Genomic DNA, 22309 nt, shown 5'->3' with positions numbered 1-22309 from the left:
AATTTCTCTTTTTAGTTTTTTCCGGATCAGAGCATGGATAATGTGACTCTTTAACACTTGATTTGTGAAAGTTTACATGTTCCATGCGTACTCCCTGAGTAGAAACTGGTGTAGATGGACCCAGTGATAATCATACTCTTTTGTCTAAATCCGACATAATTACAGGAGCAAGCATGGAAATGTCAGAAATGGGAAGGTATTTATTGTCATGAATATCAACGATTATTTTTTGTATATTATGTGTGTGATACTCAGCAGAAAATGGATCATTTGTGATGTTATCATTTGCTTTTTTTTAAAGAGCATAATTCCTATGTACCCATTACTGCTGTTTAATTTTCTGATTTGACACTATTCGCAATATTGGGCAGCATGACTTGACATAGATAAGAAAGACAGTTTCCCATTAAGTGAGGCTACAGGACTATTCTTTTTCTTTTCATTTGCATTTTCTGGGGAATCTAAAGTGGGGAGAGTTTTAGACGGGAACTCCTTCCGCTTTTTCCCTTTTCTCAAGACCAACTCCATAGCACAATAGTCAAGGTAAAAGGCAAGTGCCCAGAGAGCTTTACAGGGTGTTTTACACTAGCCAGATGCAGTGCACCTCCTTCACCCAAGCAATTCCCTATCTAACGCAGGAAAATGTTAACTCACAGGTTTACTTCATGCAAAATACAGCCACAATTAGCTTACAATGTCAGACCAACGCCGCAAACCGCACCGCGAACAGCCAACAGTACTTCAGTGTACTTCACGGTGCGGCGCGGGTGCGCCGGAGCCAGGCTATTTATTTCGTCCCACTAGGTGGAGCCACGCACCTAAGGCGGGCTCACGTAAAAGGACACACCTTCAAGATAAAAAGAGAAGATAGTTGACAAACGACTCTAACCACTAGAAGGTTACTCTTCACAAAGCACTTTCCAACCAATCACCACTTGATTTTTAAGTTATGAGGCCCCCACAAGAAAATAACACATGCTCTAGTGCTCCTAAGCAAACACGTGTCTACTACGTAAAGCAGAGATAACACGTGCCCACAACGTGAAACTAACCAGTGGCACGGCACAAGGTGGAGTTAGCAAGCAATACGCTTAGGTAAGCGGACGTGTATACAAAGTCACCTTTTTTTTTTCCTTTCTAATGTCAATCCATTGGGTCCAGGCAAAACTGTGTTGCAGGATCAGACGTCCTGAAGGCTTCCGGCTAATGTCCGGCGTTCCAGCGTTGATATTCGTTCACTGCACTCCAAGCACATCAGCACACGAAGAATAAGGCAGCCGCCCGCAGCCAACAGTACTTCAGTGTACTTCATGCAAAGACTTGCTTTGCATCTGTGCCTCCATTTCTAAAAATCCTTCTGGGTTCGGTGTACCTCTACATCTGTGCACCCCTCTTGCCAACAGGGGTGCACAGATGTACAAATACACCCAACCCAAAACGATTTTTAGAAATTGAGGGACAGATGCAAAGCAAGAGCGTCTTGCTTTGCATCTGTCCCACAATTTCTAAACCTCGTTTTTCCCCGGCTCTTACCCGGGCCGCCAGAGAGAGACACAGTATGAATGGAACAAAGGGCCATCCATACTGCGTCTCTTCTCTCTGGCCCGGGGGGGGCTCAGCCCTGACCTCATTCTGCCGGTGAGGGGGGTCGGGCCCCGCAGCCCCCCCCCCGTCCTCGGCGCCCCTGGCTGCAGCCTGTAGGTTGCATTAGGGTGCTAGGAAACCAAGCCGAGATTTCCGCCCATATGCTCCGTTATGGCTCTACCATAGTGATGGTGAATCCTGCTGCCCACCTGTTGAACACGTCAGGGAAGACTGAGCAGACGAAAAGTAAGTTTAGATGTATTTTTTGTGTGTGGGGATAGCACAGGGGCAATGTGCTGGTCATGGAAGCAAAACCATGCTGAGCAACAGGGGTTCGAATCCCGGATCCGCGCTCTGGTATTAAAGGCATGGTCTAGTAAAAAATTGTATTTAAAAAATAGATAGGCAACATAAAAAAAATACTAGCATTCTCTTTTTTAAAACTTCCTATGTAAAATTTTGAGCTATTCAAGCTCAAAATTCGCAAAAGCAAGCACATGTGCGCATCCATTTTGTGAATTTATTTTTTTTAAAAAATAAGCACTAGCTGCTCCTCGGAGGAGCCTGAGAAACTCGGAAAGAAAAACCGCAGCGTTTCCCAACACAACCGCGTTGTTTCTGCCTGAATCTGCTGTGTGCACTCCGCATGGAGCTGCAGCTGCTAATTGCGAACAGAGGGGAGGGGAGGCGGGCCAATGTATGCACGCGAGAAGCCGAAGTGGGAAGAGACATGAAGTAGGAGGCAAACCTGCTGCTCGGTGAACGTATTCTTTTTAAATCTGCGAGTTTGTGTTTTCTGTGTCTGGCCACTAACACCACATTACAAACATTTAGAAGATACTGCATTATCACGTCAACTGGTGATATTTCCCCCTTCTCCCAACTTTCACTTCACCCCCAACTTTGCTGTTCTTGGACGTGGGTCCGTGTTGCCTCTACTGTTTTGGCGGCTAATAAACACCCTTGATTGTATTGGCGGCGGCAGATGGCGTCCCTGAATAAAATGGATTATGAATGTGTCCAGAAAGGCCGGCCGAGTGGCCGTGCGGCCGTGCATCACACGGCGTGCACCGGAGTGCTGCTAATGGTTAAACTGACCATTAGGCTCTCAGCCCCCTCATGTGTGTCGCCCTTTCCTCAGCACATAAGGCGCCCGGAATGCAGCATGCCTTAGTAGGATGGTCGAAAAGCTGATGGCTTGTCAGCTTGAAAAAGGGACACAAAAAAGAGCAGGGCCTGCACCGCTACAGGCAGCAGACTGTGATGCAGTGTGGCTTTAGCGAGAGTGGTTGGCAGGTGGATTGAGAGTGAGGTATTGACAATCTGGCAGTAGAGGGACACGATAAATGGAGCGGGCTCTGCTATTAATGGGACGTACTGCCATTGGGCCCCGCATTATTGTGCTGCTGGAGGATGGGCGATGCCCAGGGTAAAAAGAAAAACATGCAGAGCAGCCTGTGTAGCTTTTGGAGCTGCTACCAGGCACTGGAACTCACTGTTACTGCTTGGGGGCATGATGGGGAAAGCAGAATAGTGGAATGGACGATGCCTGTTCCAGGGCTGCCTGCCATTAGGCACATGCACCCTGGGACAGCTGTGTGTGGTTACAGGGTCCGGTGCAGAGGTAGCCTTTAAGAGGCAAGTAGGCTGCAAGGATGGCTGTTGGTGCTTCCGCAAGACACCACACCTCAGCACTGCTGCTTTTGGAGCTGTGAAGAAAAGAGAAATAGAACAGACTATGGCGGTGCCAGGGCTGCCCTGTACGACTGTATTTACTAAGAGGAGTGGAGGGACGAGCACTGAGCACGCCCTAAAAAATGGCATTGCCTTGCTGTGTCAATTACCAAGCACCACACCTCAGTTCAGAATCATGGAGTGAGCCTTGCCTCTACCGGAGTTGCCAGGGATCATGGGTCTCTGCAAGCAATTGTTTTGCCCCTGCCCACATGTAAGTTCAGGCACGCAGCTTCATGAGTCGGAGCTCATGATTGGGAGAAATATAGTTAAAGAGCTGATTATTGGTTGATATACAGGAATGTTACAAGAGTACACATTTTGTAGTTTTATGCCGCAGCATTGCCAGTAATCATGCCAACTAGATATTCATTTTTCTAATACCCCCTCCCCTGTGTGTCTCAATTTTTTGTAGCAGTATTTTTGGGCATATTTTGGTGGATGTGCCACCAAAATGTGTCAAAACCAAACAGCATATTCTTTTACTGTACCCTCTCCACCCCTAGTGGACACTTATGCATTTAGAAGGTGAATCCAGGGGCCATGTATGTGTTTTTCCGGTCTCCAGATGCCTTTCTGAATGTGTGGTTCTCTGCACGAAGTAAGAAATCGGTGACAGCATTGTTCTCATGTCAGCTCTGGTGATGTAATTAATGCACTGTTCCTTGCAGGTATGGTGCTTCATGTGTGGGCTGTGATGGTAAAGTGTCCTGGAGCACGTATCCCCAGCCTGTCATGGCAGAGCTTTAGTAGGCAAGAGGGCGATCCATGTTTGAGGTGATGAAGCGTTCACTGGCGTGCACATGCCATTGGGTATCGATTTGTTAATGCGCACTTTAATAATTCAGCAAAGACGTTTCTTCCCTAAATTTCGGAACCAGGTTTGGCTTCAGTCCATAAAAGACTGCTGAGAGGCTCAGTGCCCAGTGAGGCTTGCAGTCTTACCCCAAAATTCCACATGGCGCTGAAGAGGTCAGCCCGCGTCAGCCTAGGGCTGTGTGCCGTGGCCGTAGGCGAGCGCCTGCCCGGTCCTGCACGGCTTTGAACTGTAAGCCGCCAGCGGTGGCCGAGGCCAGCAGGCCCTGCGTCGTGGCAGCACAGTAAGCATTGCAAACACACCCGCTCCTGACCTCAGCCTGGGCCTGAAGCTGCGGGGGAGGCGCTGCGGCCGCAGTCGAGGCCGAGCACATGAACAACACGGTAGCGACTAGTTCCTTCTTCCTCTTCTTCTTAATTATCGGAGGCGTGGGCGGACCCACGCAGGCGCTTCCCCATCCTATAGGATGATGTGCACCGTACCCACTAATTATTATTTGACTCCATTTAAGCTCACAACTCTTCCCACCTCCCCGTCTGCCTCACAAAATCCAACATCACCCTACTCCTCCTCCTGCCTCTCTCCCCATCACCTCCCAGTATAGTCCTCCCACTCAGCTCAGCCACACCCAACGCAGCCAACCGAACTCTCATCAATTCTTTCTCTGCAACATGTCTTTCACACCTAATCAAAAAATGTCCCACCGTTTCAGGCACCCCACACACCGCACAGTCTCTTGATTCACGCTTCCCTATTCGAAATAGACAGTCATTCAGCCCCACATGACCTATCGTCAACCGATTCAGCATCACCTCCTCCCCCCTCCTCCATTCTGAACTCCCTGCATCCACCTTCACCGACACTTTCCCACGAACACCGAATATCCAACTGCCCTTCACCCCATTCACCCACCTCTCCTGCCACTCATCCAGGACCCGTCTCACCATCACAGCCTTCACCTCATCCACACTCAAAGGCAACCTCACATCAATCCCTCCCCTCCTCATACCCTCACCCGCCGCCAGATCCACCAACTCATTTCCCAAAATGCCACTGTGACTGGGAACCCACGCCAAATCCATACCCCCGCACACACACCGATCAATCTTCATCCTAATGTCCAAAATCACATCCTTCCTATCACCATCCCCTGCCACAATCCCCTGTAACCCACTCAATGAATCTGAGAACACCACCACTTTCTCATACCCCAACTCACACACCCTATCAATCACCAATGCAATCGCCACCAACTCAGCCGTACAAATAGACACATCATTCGTCCTATTTTATACTCCCCAATGCTTTCTAGATAATACGCCATTCCCACTCTCCCAGTCACAGGATCCTTTGAACCATCCGTAAACACCTTGTATCCTTCCTTTCCTGCCACATACTCCTGACCCAAAGCTTTGATCTCACCCCGCATTCCTCTCTTCTTCGATACCTCATTTGCCAACTCCAAACACACCTTTGGAGATCACATCATCCACCTTCTCTCCAAATCCGTATCTGTCACAATATTCAAATCACCCACACCCCACTGCATTCCCTTCTCCCACATATGAAACCCAAAAGTGCCCCCCTTCCTCCTCCACCGATCCCTGTAATAGTCAAACTTCCAATTATACTTCAAACATTCACGCACCGGATGAGCCACACTCTTCGCACTGCAGTTCACCCACCATCTCATATTTAACGCATCCCTCCTCAACCCCAATGGCATCTCTCCCACAAGCACCTGAACGCATTCACTGGAGAGGACCTCATCACACGGGGACAAACTCTCAATGCCCTCGCCTGTACCCTCTAACCGCAACTTCTGACTCGACGTATAACCCACTGACACCTGACACCCAAAATCCATCACACTCAAAATCAACCCCTTATACAACATTCGTAAACACTTCTGTTGCGCACCCCATTCTTTCCCAGTCACCGCCCGCAACAAATTCAGCCTGCGTTTACACTTATCCACCACACCATCCACTTGCACATTCCTATTCAACTTTCTATCCAGAATCACCCCCAAGTACCGAAACTCTTCCACGCTCTTCACCCTCACACCTTTCAAAACCAAATTCAACTCCTGCTGCACTCTTTTCCTTGAGAACACCATACTCACATCCACAGACTCTGAGAAACCCCATTTCCCATACCACTCCTCCATGCGTACTATCGCAGCTTGCAACCGTCTCTGTACCAACAACAAACACCGCCCTCTTACCCAGACCACACCATCATCCGCGAAGAAATCCACCTGACACCCAATTCCCGCCAAAGCTCGAATCAACCCATCCACCATCGCATTAAACAGCATCGCACTAATCACACTCCCCTGCGGCGTCCCGTTCTCCATCTTCCAAACTTCAGACAGCACCCCCCTCACTCTCACCTGAAATGTCCTATCTGCCAAGAATGCCTCGATCCACCGAAACATTCTTCCCTTCACACCCATCTCCAACAGTCTCACTAACAACCCTCCCTTCCACACCATATCATACGCCTTCTCCAAATCCAAAAAGAACGCTCCCACCAACTCTCCATCACATAATGCCTCCTCCACCCCAGTCACTAATCTCACTAATGGATCAGCCATCGACCGATTTCTCCTGAACCCACTCTGAAAGTCACTCAAACATCCATTTGACTCCAAATAAAACCCCAATCGCTCAACCACCATCCGTTCCATAACCTTACACAGCACAACAGTCAATGCAATCGGTCTATATGACTTACACTCTGTAGGAACCTTGCCACCCTTCAAAATCGCCACTACAATCGCTCTTTTCCACAACTTCGGCAAAACTCCATTCTTCCAGATCTCATTGAACAACGCTAATACCTCTAACTTACATTCCTCAGGCATATTTCCATCCACCCCAGGGCTAGACCACTTCCCCTTCCGAATCGCTCCATTCAACTCTACCTTCGAAAATGAAACCTCATATTGCTCCTCCCAAGGCCCAACATTCGCCACCACCTCTCGCGTCTCCTCCTCTACCACACCCATTCGTATCCTCACCTCTTCTGGGAAGTTCCTCGAACTGTGAACCCCGGCAAAATACTCCCCCAACAAATTTGCCTTATCCCCATCCTCACTAATCACCTCTTCTCCTTTCAACAACACAGACATACCACCCTGCGACCTCATTAATCCGGACATTCGCTTGAACTGTTTCCAAACCTCACTCACACCAGAATCACTCACCAGGGACCCACAATAGCCCCTCCAATATCCTCACTTTCTTTCCCTAATCACCCTCTGCACCACCGCCTTAGCCTTCTTATATGCCACCAGATTCACCAACATTCCCGTTCTCACCGCTCTTGCTCTAGCCTTCTTTCGTGCCGCCACTGCTCTTGAACATTCCACCGACCACCAAGGAACCTCGATCTTCCCACCCTTCCCCTTCTCAACCTCTGGAACTGCTGCCACAGACGCTGTTCTCATTCCCTGCACCAGATGCTCATTCCATTCATCCAACCCCCCCTCTCTTCCCCTTGGAACAATCAAATCCCGACACACTCCTTTGTACACCTCCCAATCAGCCTTCCTAAAATTCAACCGACTCCCAGTCATACGTGACCTGATCCCTAACTCACCCCTCACAGTCACCAAAATAGCAGAATGATCACTCCCCATGTCTCCATCCTCACGCACCTCCCAATCACATTCACCTGCAATTGCAGCAGTCACCCAGGTCAAATCCAAGCACGACAGCTTCCCAGTCCTCACATCCAACCTCGTACCCGACCCATCATTCAGCAATACCAGACTCAATTCATCCGCCATGTCTTCCAACAGTTCTCCATTCGTATCTGTCCTATCACTACCCCACAACGTGTTGGCACTGTTAAAATCACCACACAAAACACACGGTCCCACATGTCCTCTTATCACTCCAGTCAACACACCCACTTCCACCACCTCACATGGATTATAATAATTCAGCACCAATACTTCCGATCCTCCTACCCGAATCCCTGCCCCATCCACCACAATCTCCCTTGCAATCAACCCCTTTTGAACTGCTAAAGCCACACCCCACCCTCTACCCTCCAACCTATCCTTACGAAACAACTCAAAACCTGGTATCACAAATCTCAAATCACCCCTCAACCATGTCTCCTGAATACAAACCACGTCAACATTCAATTCCTCACACATCACGGCTTTCAACTCCTGTCCATTCCTCAACAAACTCCTCGCGTTCCACTGCAAAATCCTCATGTCGGCACCCCACTCAGCTTCCGCACTTTAGCAACCTTCTTAAACACATCTTCTTCTGATACATCTACAACATTCAAAAACCTCCTCCCAGCTTCCACCACTCCTTTCATAAGATCTGATGAACTGATAGACGTATTCCTCTGAACCAGATCCAGCACATTCACTATAAAGCACAAAAACTCAGTTTTCGGAACAACCACCATTTCTACACCTTTCACTTCACCCACCACTTTCTTTCTTCCCACAACCTCATCCACCACCAACTTTTTCTCACCTCACTCACTACCCGTACTGGTTTCACCTTTGCAACAGCCTGCGCATAAGACAGACCTTCCGCCGCCCTCACCTGTACCACTTCTCTCGCCACCCTGTAACTCTCACACCCCCTAAACGCGGAAGAATGCTCCCCCCCCACAATTCACACATTTCTCCGGAGTCCCCACCTTACATTCCTTTATATCATGCTCTCCACCACACCTCCCACAATGTCTCTCATTCCTGCATGCTCTCCCCACATGTCCAAATCGTTGACACTTATAACACCTTAATGGCATTGCCACATATGCTTTCACACGATACCTCTGATAAGCCATCTCCACCACCTCCGGACACTCCGTTCTCTCAAATCTCACTGCCACAGTTGTAGACACCACATCCCCATGTGCATCCCTCCTCCCCAACCTCCACGCCTCCACCACCCCCACTCTCGCCAGTTGCTCCTCCACCTCAGACATACTCATAACCACTGGCACTCCATACAGCACCCCCTTACAAGACACTCCACTTTGATCAAACACTCTTACCGCATGCCTACCCAGACAATGCACCTCCAGAATCTTTGCTTTGCTATCAGCATCCGACCCCTCCACCAACAACTGACCCCCAGCCACCACTTGTACCCGGTAAACATCTCCCACTGCTGCCTTCTAGCAATCTCCGTCGGATTCACCCCCAGAAACGTCTTGTCACGATTTTCAGGTTTCAACACTACCTTCCACACACTATCAGACTGCATCTTCTCCTCAGACATACTGCTCACTGAGGCTTCCAGCCCCTCCAAAGCGCATTTTTCTGGCGTCCCCGACCCTGAGATGTCCCTGACCAGCCCCCCTTCATCATCCCTCTGATGGGATCTGCTGCGATACCGTCCCTCATTTCTCCCCTTACCCCCCTCCAAAGGTGTAAACTTCACAGATGATGGCCCACATTACGACCCTGGTGGTAAGTAAGCTACATTAACGCCATGGCGTAATCATCGTTTACGCCATATTCCGACGCATCGCTCACGAGCATTACGCCATGGCGGTAATGTAAACTACGCCATGGCGTAAACAGCCCTTACCGGCATCGAATGCAGCGCTGGGTGACCTACCGCCACCCATCATAGCGCCGACCGTAATCAGCGGCCCCGTAATTAGCGGGCCCCGTAATTAGCGGTCACCGCAAATAAGCGGAACCGGAATTAGCGTCATCGCGGCGGAACGGGAAAGAGCACAGCGGCCATCTTTAAAAACACAATCCATTGCCATCCCACCCAACCACACTACATTCGACCCTGAAACCCTGTGAATCCCATTACCCACCCATTTCCTCACCTAACCATGCCAAAAGTTGTTAAAAAAGCCTGCGACAGGCAGCGGCAGGACGCTTCAGTCGCGAAGAACTGACTATGCTGGCAGAAACGCTGCAGGAGAAGGCAGACGTCGTCTTCTCATCAGAGATGACGAGACCAGCCATAGCCCGGAAAAAAGCAGTATGGGAACTCGTGGCACAACGCGTCAGTGCCGTAGGTACCACCCCACACACCGCCAGACAGTGCCGCAAAAGGTGGGATGACCTCCGGCTCCAAGTAAGGGGTATACTGTCAGCAAACCGCAACCTGGGACTGGCAACTGGCGGTGGAGCAGACTCCCCACTGAAGATGCAGCCATGGGAGGAGACATGTGCCTCATTGATCAGCATAGAGTGCATCGAGGGCGTAGGCGGAATGGAGAGAGGAGCCCCGACATCAGGAGACACAGGTAGGTGCCTCCAAATCAGCCTTGCAAAACACCCTGAATCACACTTACATGGGAATCACAATGTCGCCCCATATGGCAAACGCAACACATCAGCAGAAGACCCACACCCTGCACACATGCAGCATGTACACTCTACAGCAGGCACACACATTCCTGCATGCTCAACCCACCCAAAAGGGAGACAACCTGTATGTCACGGCCTACAAAGTCCACCATCTATTCATCTAAACCATGGCACTCATCACAATGCCTGCTCAATGTCCGCTGAACCATCAATAACACTTTCCCTCCTCTGCTCCACCACAGGCTCACACTCGGACGCCGGCAGGGACGAGAGTGGCACCACCCCAGCCAAGAAGACCAGGACAGAGGGAAGAGGCCACCAACCATCCACCTCTGCAGGACCCATGGCCAACCCACAGCAGGCCAATATTCCTGTTGCCGAACAGCCCAGGGCAGCAATTCCCCCCGAGGAAAGGGACATGATGGCACCCACGGCAGACCCACAACCACTGCTGCCCACTGAGGGGATCGTGTCTGCGGGGAGCAGTATAGTCGGGGAGACTGCAGCCATCGCAGCCTGTTCTGACAGCGATGTGGCGAATGGGGATGATGACATGGAAGGTCCCCCCCACACCCAACTTACCTCCCCACACCTGTCCCCATGTAGCCTGCATGGACAGGACACACAGGGGCAATCCCCTGGAGGTTCATGGCCAGCCACTCCAAGCCAAGTGGGAGTAGGGGAGGAGGGGAGTAGTCCTATTGGGCCTGCAATTGCAACCCCCATTGTGCCTGATTACAGCCAGGTGCTGGACCAAATATCAGCGAGGCAAGAACAACTGGCGTCAATCCTAACGCAGCATGTTGCTGATTGTGGAGGTGCCAGTTCAGGCATGGAGAGGTGTGCTGACAGCATCAAGGCAGCCATCCAATCAGCAAGCACGAACATATGCACGGAACTAGCCGCAGTGCGTAATATGATTAGTGAACTGATACGGACAATCATGGACACACGGCGTACCTCCTCAGCTGCAAGTTCGGCCCCATCCAGCCCCGTCCGCAGGTCATCCAGGACCCGGAGGAGTACAGGCAGGGGGGCCCCAGGTTCCGGGACAGGGGGCTGGCAATAGTGCCCGCACAGTGGACCACTAAAACATTACCCACTTCACCACAGGCACTGGCACTCCTTTGCAGGGATTTCTGGGGGGGAGGGGGAGGGGGGATTGGGTGTGTTGGGGTGTTCAGGGGGGAGGGGGGATTGGGTGTGTTGGGGTGTTCAGGGGGAGGGGGGATTGGGTGTGTTGGGGTGTTCAGGGGGAGGGGGGATTGGGTGTGTTGGGGTGTTCAGGGGGGAGGGGGGAATGGGTGTGTTGGGGTGTTCAGGGGGGAGGGGGGATTGGGTGTGTCATATCTTTTCAGGAGCACAATACACTTTTACTTTTATCACAAACCAAATGTGTGGACATTGCTCATTGTGTATGTGTGCTTTATTGTTGTACAGTCTACAGTGTGCATATACCAGACACACACAGTGCCCCAAGTCCCGTCCACATGTTACACGCACACGCAGTGTTTGCTAGAAGCATTGGTCAATGAGATTCTGACGCATTTCACAGCCCTCCTGTGCATCGCTGCCTCCTTGAGGTGCTGCCCCATCCCCACCCTCATCATCCTCATCATCAGGTGGTTTCAGTTCTGCGTCAGGGGGCAGAGGCACGTTACGTCTGACGCACATATTGTGTAGCATGACACATGCCATGACGATCTTCGCAACCTTCTCATGGCGGTACAGGAGTGCCCCGCCAGACCTGCTGAGGCAGCGGAAACGTGCCTTCAGTAGGCCAAAGGCCTGCTCTATCACCACACGGGTACGTGCATGGGCACGGTTGAAGTCCTCCTCATGCTGGTTCTGTGGGTTCCGGACTGGTGTAAGGAGCCACCTCTTCAGGGGATAGCCTGCATCACCTGTAAATGGGCAACAATGTATGTGTCAGGAATGAGATTGCTTTCTGAACATGACGCGCCACCATGCCTTGCATTCAACTGTAACTTTGCACCAGATTCAGTTGTGCTAATAGATTCACACCATGCAACCGGTACTCATGTACTGTTTTGCATGCCAAGACACAATGCAGGGGGGACAATTGCCTTGTGAGTGCCCATCCACTGTGTCCGTTCAGGCCGTTAGTTTATGTGACCTGGCACGTGTCCTGTGAGGTCAATGCTCACATGATTGCAACATTGCTCTCTGGCTCATTATGACCCCAGGGAACAATACTGGTGTCAATGGGGGAGTTTGTGGGTCTTGCTGTCTGTGTAGTGGTGCATTGATGTTCCTGTCCGACATGTGCCTCCTTTGTGCGCAGTTATGGGGGACAGGCCTTTCAGTTGATGGTGTTTGGTGACGTGCATGTAGGTGCGTTCCTTTGGAGTCAATGTAATCACATTTCGTACAATGCACTTGCAGATGGTTGTGTCATGGTTGGGGAACACTTTCATTCACATGTTAGGGCTGATTAGATCAGGCATCATGTATACTGTTGTCAGATGACGTGAGTGCTGCCTCAGGGTATGATCTGGCTACTGCTAGTCGCAGCAATGTGACGTATGCATCATTCCCCCCCCCCCTTTCTGCCAGGTGCAATATGCATTGGTACGTCGATCACCTACACACTTCGCATTTCCATGCTCATCACATTAGACTCACCGAGTAGGCAGGATCTTGGGCCTGCATGTCGCTCCATGTAGCGTGGTATTGTGGAGTTCCGAAGGACCATTGAATCATGCGTTGATCCGGGGAATCGGGCACAACAATGTGTGAAGATCTTGTTGGAGTCGCAGACCATTTGCACGTTGATTGAGTGAAATAGTTTACGGTTGCGGTATGGTACCTCCATGGCATGTGGGACCACCAATTCAACGTGGGTGCAGTCGATGGCACCAATGCAACCAGGTATGCCAGCTAGAGCATGGAAACCCACTTTGGTGTTGGCAATCTCCTGGGCAGACCGTGGCAATGAGATGTGGTCGTCTGTGTGCTTGAGGAGGGCATCGAGCACTTGGATCAGTGTACGTGAGAATAATGGTTGGGATATGCCATGCAAGTGGCCCACTGTGTGCTGGTAGGTGCCTGTGGCCAGGAAGTGGAGCACGGACACGACCTTCAGTAGGGGCGGGATGGCGGTGGGTGTTTCTATCATGCTGACGATGTCGTTGTGTATCATGTGCACAATGTTGGTGATGGTGTCCCGGTCCAGTCGGTACAGGGTGTGGATCTGCTCTGCGGTGAGGTTGAATGGACTGGCTCTGATGCGTGGGATTGGGGGCTGCCTGCGTGGTGCCACTGGCTGTGCTGGTGGGGCTTGCTGGCCCTGCCTTGCCCTCCTTCTCCTCCTGCGTCTCCTCTGTGCAGGTTGTTGTTGTTGTTGTTGTTGTTGCAGTTGTAGCACTCGCATTGCTATCAGGTCCTCCTGATAGCCCCAACATTGCTAGTCCTATTGGTATCATTGTGGAATGTGACCGGGGCTGGTAGGGGTGGGGTGTGCTCTTTTTGCACTGGGAGAGTCTGTATTGCCTCCACCTGTGCTGATTCTGTGCACCTGTGGCAGCTGGGAACACTGCCATGGCCATTTACGGTTGGTTTGCGATGGCAGAATTAGCGCCATGGCGGTAAGGTACTTTACAGCCTTGGCGATGGCGTTAGGGGCATGTCCGCTTGGTTTGTGATCTGCGTAGCTTTGCGCCATGCCGGTATTTACGGCATGGTGGGTCGCGCGCGCGACCTTGGTGCTGTTAGCGGCACCGTAAACTACGATGTCGCTATTTGCACTATCGCGGGTCATAATCGGACCTAGCGGTAAACGATGCCGGTATTCACTTACCTGCATCGTTTTCCGCTTACCGCCTGGGTCGTAATGAGGGCCGATGCCTTCCCCCTCTTTGCCTCCTCCTCCTCCACCCCCCCTTTCTTTCCAACCTTCCCTTTCCCCTTACCCATTCTTACCGCCTCCTCTGAGCACTCTCACTTCTTGCATCCGACTCCAGAGACCGCTCCTCCTCCTCGAACCCAGCACCCTCCACCCAGTCACTGCTCCGCCCTGCCTGGTCCGCCTTCTCTGAGAGTCTCCTCTCCCCTGCAACAGAGCCACCATCCCTAGTTCCTGTTAGAGGAACGGGCCTCTGCTAGCGTCCCCAGCGACTAGTTCCCATCCGAAAAAAGGACCAGAGCAACGGCCCGCCCCCTCGTTGTCACGTGACCTCTGATGTAATTCGCGTGCTTTCTGGAGCAGATAAGCGGTTCTGGTCCGGAGCACGTTCAGTAAGCGGGCTGGGGCTGAGCGGGAATTTTGAACGCTCTGGCTGCCGCTGGTGCAAATGCAACCGGACCCTGCCAGCCTTTGGCTAGCAGCGTTTGGGGTTGGCATTTCAACACCGGGAACATTTCTAGGAGGCCCTGGAGAGTCCTGAGCGGCAAGGCTCTGGCTGCCAGGCTGCAGGCACAGCAGCAACCCGTGTGCTTTTGGCTGGCTGTAAATTGGAATTTTCTTCCGGATACCGTGAACGTTCCTGCAAGACACCCGATTTAGACGGGGGAGCAGGAAATTACATTTACTTTAAAAATCATGCTCAGCTATTCAACATGAAAGGTATGGAGGGCTAAGAAAAGGAACAGGGAGACAGTGTATGCTTGTGTTTAACTGATCAACGGGGGTTAATAGAGTGATTTAATGTTTTATGAGGGTGTGATTATTAGGATGCGTGGTTTTAGAGGGGGTTGGCTGGGGCTATCTGCGTGTGATTCGGGATGGCACACAGGCATTTGTTGCAAGGGGGAAGGGGCATCTTGCTATTTGGAAGAAGGATCAGGCATTATGTTATTGGACTGGAGGGAGGGATTGGGCATCTTGCTGGGGTCTGAATGGTTGGATAGGGGCATGCTGGTGTAGGTCTGGTGGGATGAGCCACTTTTGCGTGGCTCTGGAGAAAGGGGGCACATTAGTGTGGGTCTGGAGGGATGGATAGGACATAGTGGTGTGGGTCTGGGTGAGGGATAGGGACCGTGGTGTGGGTTGGGGTACATTGGTGTGGGTCTGGGGAGGGATGGAGGACATGGGTGTGTTTCTGGAGGGAGAGATGGGGCACAGTGGGTCTGGAGGGTGGCATGGGTCATCTAGGTGCGGGCTGGGAAGTGGAACGGGGCATCCTGGTGTGGCTCTGGAGGGAGGTGGTGGGGCACTTTGGTGTGGCTCTGGAGGGAAGTGGTGGGGCACATTGGTGTGGATCTGGGTGGAGGGATGGTGCACATGGGTGTGTTTCTGGAGGGAGAGATGGGGCACAGTGTGTCTGGAGGGTGGCATGGGTCATCTAGGTGTGGGTTGGGAAGTGGGACGGGGCATTTTGGTGTGGCTCTGGAGGGAGGTGGTGGGGGCACATTGGTGTGGCTCTGGAGGGAGGTGGTGGGGCACATTGGTGTGGATCTTGGCAGAGGGATGGTGCACATGGGTTTGTTTCTGGAGGGAGAGATGGGGCACAGTGGGTCTGGTGGGTAGCAGGGGTCATCTAGGTGTGGGTTAGGAAGTTGGACGTGGCATCTTGGTGTGGCTCTGGAGGGAAGTGGTGGGGGCACATTGGTGTGGATCTGGGTGGAGGGATGGTGCACATGGGTGTGTTTCTGAAGGGAGAGATGGGGCACAGTGTGTCTGGAGGGTGGCATGGGTCATCTAGGTATGGGTTGGGAAGTGGGACGGGGCATTTTGGTGTGGCTCTGGAGGGAGGTGGTGGGGCCACATTGGTGTGGCTCTGGCGGGAGGTGGTGGGGCACATTGGTGTGGATCTTGGCGGAGGGATGTTGCACATGGGTGTGTTTCTGGAGGGAGAGATGGGGCACAGCGGGTCTGGTGGGTAGCATGGGTCATCTAGGTGTGGGTTAGGAAGTTGGACGGGGCATCTTGGTGTGGCTCTGGAGGGAGGTGGTGGGGCACATTGGTGTGGCACTGGGGGGAGGTGGATGGGGCACATGGACGTGTTTCCGGAGGAAGAAATGGGGCACAGTGGGTCTGGAGGGAGGCATGGGTCATCTAGGTGTGGGTTGGGAAGTTGGACAGGGCATCTTGGTGTGGCTCTGGAGGGAGGTGGTGGGGGCACATTGGTGTGTATCTGGGTGGAGGGATGGTGCACATGGGCATGTTTCTGGAGGGAGAGATGGGGCACAGTGGATCTGGAGGGTGGCATGGGTCATCTAGGTGTGGGTTGGGAAGTGGAACGGGGCATTTTGGTGTGGCTCTGGAGGGAGGTGGTGGGGGCACATCGGTGTGGCTCTGGAGGGAGGTGATGGGGCACATTGGTGTGGATCTTGGCGGAGGGATGGTGCACATGGGTGTGTTTCTGGAGGGAGAGATGGGGGAACAGTGTGTCTGGAGGGTGGCATGGGTCATCTAGGTGTGGGTTAGGAAGTTGGACGGGGCATCTTGGTGTGGCTCTGGACGGAGGTAGTGGGGGTACATGGGTGTGTTTCTGGAGGGAGAGATGGGGCACTGCGGGTCTGGAGGGTGGCATGGGTCATCTAGGTGTGGGTTGCGAAGTTGGATGGGGCATCTTGGTGTGGCTCTGGGGGGAGGTGGTGGGGGCACATTGGCGTGGATCTGGGCGGAGGGATGGTGCACATGGGTGTGTTTCTGGAGGGAGAGATGGGGCACAGTGGGTCTGGACGGTGGCATGGGTCATCTAGGTGTGGGTTGGGAAGTGGGACAGGCATCTTGGTGTGGCTCTGGTGGAAGGTGGTCGGGTCCCATTGGTGTGGCTCTGGAGGGAGGTGGTGGGGGCACATTGGTGTGTTTCTGTAGGGAGGTGGTGGGGCACATTGGTATGGCTCTGGAGGGAGGTGGATGGGGCACATGGGCGTTTTTCCGGAGGGAGAGATGGGGCACAGTGGGTCAGGAGGGTGGCATGGGTCATCTAGGTGTGGGTTGGGAAGTTGGACTGGGCATCTTGGTGTGGCTCTGTAGGGAGGTGTTGGGGGCACATTGGTGTGGGTTTGATGGGAGGGATGGGGACATTGGTCTGGGGAGGGATGACCGCATATTGGTGTGGGTCTGGAAGGAGGGGACGGGCACATTGGTGTGGGTCTGGGCGGATGGGGGCATACTAGGATGGGTGGTTTTAGAGGGGGTTGGCTGGGGCTTTCTGCATGTGATTCAGGATCGGCACATAGGCATCTGATGCAAGGGGCATCTTGCTATGTGGAGGGAGGATGGTGCATTATGGTATTGGTCTAGAGGGAGGGATGGGACATCTTGGTGTGGTTCTGAGAGGAAGGGATGGTGCACATGGGTGTGGGTCTGTAGGGAGGGATGGGGACATTGCTTTGGGTATGAAGGGAAGCACAGGACACATTGATGTGCATCTGGAGGGAGGGATGGGGCACATTGGTGTGGGTCTGGAGGGAAGGATTGGGGCTCATTGGTCGGAGGACGGATAGGGGCATCTTTCTGTGTGGAGGGAGCATGGGCCATCATGGTATGGGTCTTGAGGAAGGGATTGTGCATCGTGGAGTCTGGATCGGAGGGGGCATTGTTGATATGGAATGGGCATATGATGGGGGCATGTCAGGGAATGGTGGAGCATGTGGGTCAGGGCTGGAGCGCTCTGGTGGGAAGGAAGGGGGCATCTGGGTGTGAATGGAGGGATGGGGTATGTTTGTCTGGAGAGAAGGATGTTGGTTTATTGGAGTGGTGGGAGCATGTGTGTGTCGAAGGGATGGGGTAATTGGGTGTGGGTATAGAGAGAGGGGGAATGGCGCCATCTGAGTGTGGAGGTAGAGATGAAGCATATGGGTGTGGCTCTGAGGGGTGGAGCATCTTGGTTTAGGTATGGAGGGACGGATGTTGGTGTCTTTGTGTGGGTTCGGATGGAGGGATGGTGGCATGTAGGTCAGGAGGGAGGTGGCATTTGAATCTGGAACGTGTTTGGAAGGAGAAATGGGGCATTTGAGTGTGAATGGTTTCTGCTTGTGGGTGGGGGCATAAAGGATCATTAACAGCAGAGCAGCGGGAGGGAGAGCCGTGGGCCCAACCTCGGTTGCATCCCAGACGTGCACACCCACAGCCCGGGGCACCTCTCGCAGAGCGGTCCGGTGCGGGTGGTCAACCAGCCCCCTCTCCTCACTGAGCCCGCATCTGCGCTGGCCGGGGGCGCACACTCCTCTCTCTGACCTGCCAGCGGCTGGGCATTGGTGGGCACAGCCCGGTCACCAGGGAAGCCCTGACTGGGGGCAGCCGGGAGCTGAGGGAAACCTGACTGCTCTCGAGGGGTGCCTCCCCAGGCAGACAGGCACCCGGGCAAGCCAGGCATGAGCCATGGTGCAACTGGCTCACTTGACGGTGGGCGCCAAGGTTCCAGCCGCCCACATCTGTGTGTGAGCAATGGCCAGGCCCGCTGGCACAGTGGGTGACCTTCCCTCTTGCCCAGGTACCTGGAGCTGGGTCCTATGCGGCCGGCTGGGGTTTGAAGACTCTAGTGGTCCCACCCGACCCCCTGTCTGTGCTGTCTCTGGCCTGCCTCGTTGTCCATCTCCCAGCCCCCCCTCCCAAAAGGGAAGCGGAAGGGGTCGGGGAAGGATGAGTGGATCAGGCCGTGTGGGCAGGTGGCTGAGCAGCCTACCTCCATCCCCCTGGGAAGCGCTGTGCTGCTGCAGCTGGCGGTCAGGCTGAGCACCTGGATTATTATTTTTTATTTTTTTGAAACCACAATGCTTTCGGCCTAGCTAGACAGGGAGCTGGGCTGTCCTGCCACAGCCAGCGCTGCCTCCCCCAACCTCTCCTGCACCGGCAGGGTCAGGCCGACGTCTAGGACAAAAAAAGTTGCCTGTGGCTCTTGGCGGTGGATCACTCGACTCGTGCATCGATGAAGAACGCAGCTAGCTGCGAGAATTAGTGTGAATTGCAGGACACATTGATCAACACTTCGAACGCACCATGTGGCCCTGGGTTTTTCCCGGGACTACGCCTGTCTGAGGGTCGCTTGTACATCAATCGCCCCGGGGTTCACTCCCAGGGGCGTTGCTTGGGCTGTCGCAGGGACCCCTTTCCATTCATCCCCCTAAGGTCAGACCCCGATCAGCACCGTCGCTGGATCCTTGGATCTGGCGCGCAAGCTCATTGCCAACGCGTCCTGGTTTCCCCAGTTTCCCCACCTCATGCTGGTGTCGGGAGGGCCGGGTGGCCGACGCGCCCCGGACGTGGTGGCAGCGGCAGCAGGCTTTAAAACAGCCTGGCCCACCTTCACCCTACCCCGGGGCACCTGGCCGTGCTGTGTGTGGCTGTCTTTGGTGTCCCACGGCTGCCATCGCAGGATGACCATGGAGCATGGACCTCGTGACCATGTGGGCTTCGGTCACAGATTGGGACAGAATACACTCGCCTGCGCCAAGGGCTGGGGCAACCGCCCATACGGGCCCGAGGCCAGCTGCCCGGAGCTTTGTGCTCCCCGACCACGGCCTCAGATCAGACATGGTGACCTGCTGAATTTAAGCATATTACTAAGCAGAGGAAAAGGAACTAACCAAGATTCCCTCAGTAACGGGCAGTGAAAAGGGAAGAGCCCAGCGCCGAATCCCCATTCAGCAGCAGGCGTGGGAAATGTGGCGTACAGAAGACCGACTCCCCGGCATCACTCAGGGGGCTCAAGTCCTTCTGATCGAGTCTCCCCACGCGGATGGTGTTAGGCCGATAGCGGCCTCTCGCACACCGGGATCAGGTCTTCTTGGAGTCAGGTTACTTGGGAATGCAGCCCAAAGCGTGTGGTAAACTCTGTCTAAGGCTAAATACGGGCGCGAGACTGGTGACCAACAAGTACCGTAAGGGAAAGTTGAAGAGAGTTCAAGAGGGTGTGAAACGGTTGAGCGGTAAACTGGTGGGGTCTGTGCAGTCCACCCACAGGATTCAACACGGCAGGCAGGTTGGTCACCTGGAACGGTGGAGGCCCTTGCGGGTCTGCGGCCCAGGCACATCCAGCCCCAGCAGTGTGCATTTGGGAAAGCCCCAGGGGGCAGGTGGCTCTCTGCTCCAGCAGAGAGTGTTACAGCCCCCTGACAGCAGTTTTGCTGTGTCCACGGGGCTGAGGGAGATAGACCACCACCGGGCCCTTATCCGGCAACTCTCCTGGCCCCTCTTGGGGGTTGCTAGAGTGGCCACAGGAGACAGGGCTCCCGATGTGACTGTGGTGGACTGCCCTCAATACACCCCAACCACGTCGTGCTGCCGGGCGGGGAGGCCCACAAAGGGCGCCAGGGGTCGGTTAACCACCCGACCTGTCTGGAAACACTGACTAAGAATATAATGCCTGCCCGAGTCAGAGGGATGAATGAAACCCTGTGATGTAATGATGTTGAGGGCCGATGCCCAGCGATTGCAGTGGCATCCTGTCGCGGTGGGCTCTCCACCGACCCGTCTCCCCCGCTCTGTCAGAGATGATGCATGAGCATGTGTGATAGGACCCGAAAGATGGTGAACTCGGCCTGGTGGAGGTCCGTAGCGGTCCTGATGTGTAAATCGGTCATCCGACCTGGGTATAGGGGCAAAAGACTAATCGAATGATATAGTAGCTGGTTCTCTCCGAAGTTTCACTCAAGATAGCTGGCGCACGGAAACCCCTGTTTTATCTAGCAAAGCGAATGATTAGAGGTCTTGGGGCCAAAATTATCTCAACCTGCTCTCAAGCTTTAAATGGGTATGAAGCCCGGCTTGCTGGCGTGGAGCCGGGTATTGTATGAAAGTGCTCAGTGGGCAACTTTTGGTAAGCAGAACAGGCGCTGCGGGATGAACCGCACCCGGGGTTAAGGCGCATGATGCTGATGCTCATCAGTCCCCAGAATCGGTGTTGGTTGATATAGACAGCAGGATGGTGGCCATGGTAGTCGGAATCCGCTTAGGAGTGTGTAACAACTCACCTGTCGAATCAACTAGCCCTGAAAATGGATGGCCCTGGAGCATCAGGCCCATACCAGGCCGGCGTTGAGAGCCGCGGGGGCTAAGTCAGGCGAAGGGGCGAGGGCCCGAGTGGAGCCGCCGCAGGTGCAGATCTTGGTTGTAGTAGCCAATATTAAAACGAGAACTTTGAAGAATAAAGTGGAGAAGGGTTCCATGTGAACAGAAGTTGAACATGGGTCAGTCAGTCCTAAGGGATGGGCGAGCGCCGTTCGGAAGGGAGGGGCTATGGCCTCCATTGCCCTCAGCCGATCGACAGGAAATCTGGTTCAGATCCCCAAATCCAGAGTGGCAGGGACGGGCGCCCTTGCAGCGTCCAGTGCTGCAATGCCAATGATCCCAGAGAAGCCGGCGGGAGCCGCACAGAGTATTTTTTTTTTCGAAAAAACCCTTTTTATTTTATATAACACACAATTCTTGGGACTTCCATCATCAGATTCAGCGTCAGAGTGTTACAATCAGCATTGTCCATTCCCATGAAACTCCCTCCCCCCTAACTTGAGCCAATATGTCCATGTCATCATCCTGTGATTTTTCAGGCGGGTTTATCGTCGTCTCTTTATCCGTTTTATCATCGCTCTGATCAGACTGGGGGGGCACTCATAGTAGCCACCAGCTGCCTCCATTCAATTAGGGGTCCTACCTCCTCCTCCCCTCCCCTACAAACCGTGTCCCACCAAACAGCCGTTTCTGCCTCTGCCCATTTTAAGAGGTCAGCCCACCACAACTCTATCCTCGGCCTCTGGGCTGCCTTCCAGCACATTGCTATCCTTCGTTTGGCCAGGACATATGCTAGATCTTTCATTTTGCTTATGTGCTTTAAGTTACGTGGCCTAGGGAATCCCCCCAGCATGCATGTCCAGGCCGACTCCACCTCCAGTGTAATACCGGTTCCTGCTAAGCGTGCCTTCACTTCTTGCCAAAACCGCCCCAC

At 53.4% G+C, this 22309-nt stretch overlaps 1 non-coding gene and 1 pseudogene across 1 annotated transcript; both read left to right on the top strand.

Annotated features, from left to right (window-relative positions):
* LOC138568627 (hydroperoxide isomerase ALOXE3-like) overlaps positions 1–22309 on the top strand; it is a 935706-nt pseudogene that overhangs the window by 776419 nt on the left and 136978 nt on the right.
* Positions 19260–19410, top strand: LOC138464971 (5.8S ribosomal RNA). The gene has a single exon (XR_011267551.1). It is a non-coding gene; the product is annotated as a 5.8S ribosomal RNA (ribosomal RNA).

This window comes from Ambystoma mexicanum, chromosome 1p (genome assembly GCF_040938575.1).
Source record: "Ambystoma mexicanum isolate Mex_15411 chromosome 1p, UKY_AmexF1_1, whole genome shotgun sequence".
NCBI classification, from domain to species: Eukaryota; Metazoa; Chordata; class Amphibia; order Caudata; family Ambystomatidae; genus Ambystoma; species Ambystoma mexicanum.
Note: the sequence above shows the minus strand (reverse complement) of the source record. Positions and strands in the feature narration are given on the sequence as shown.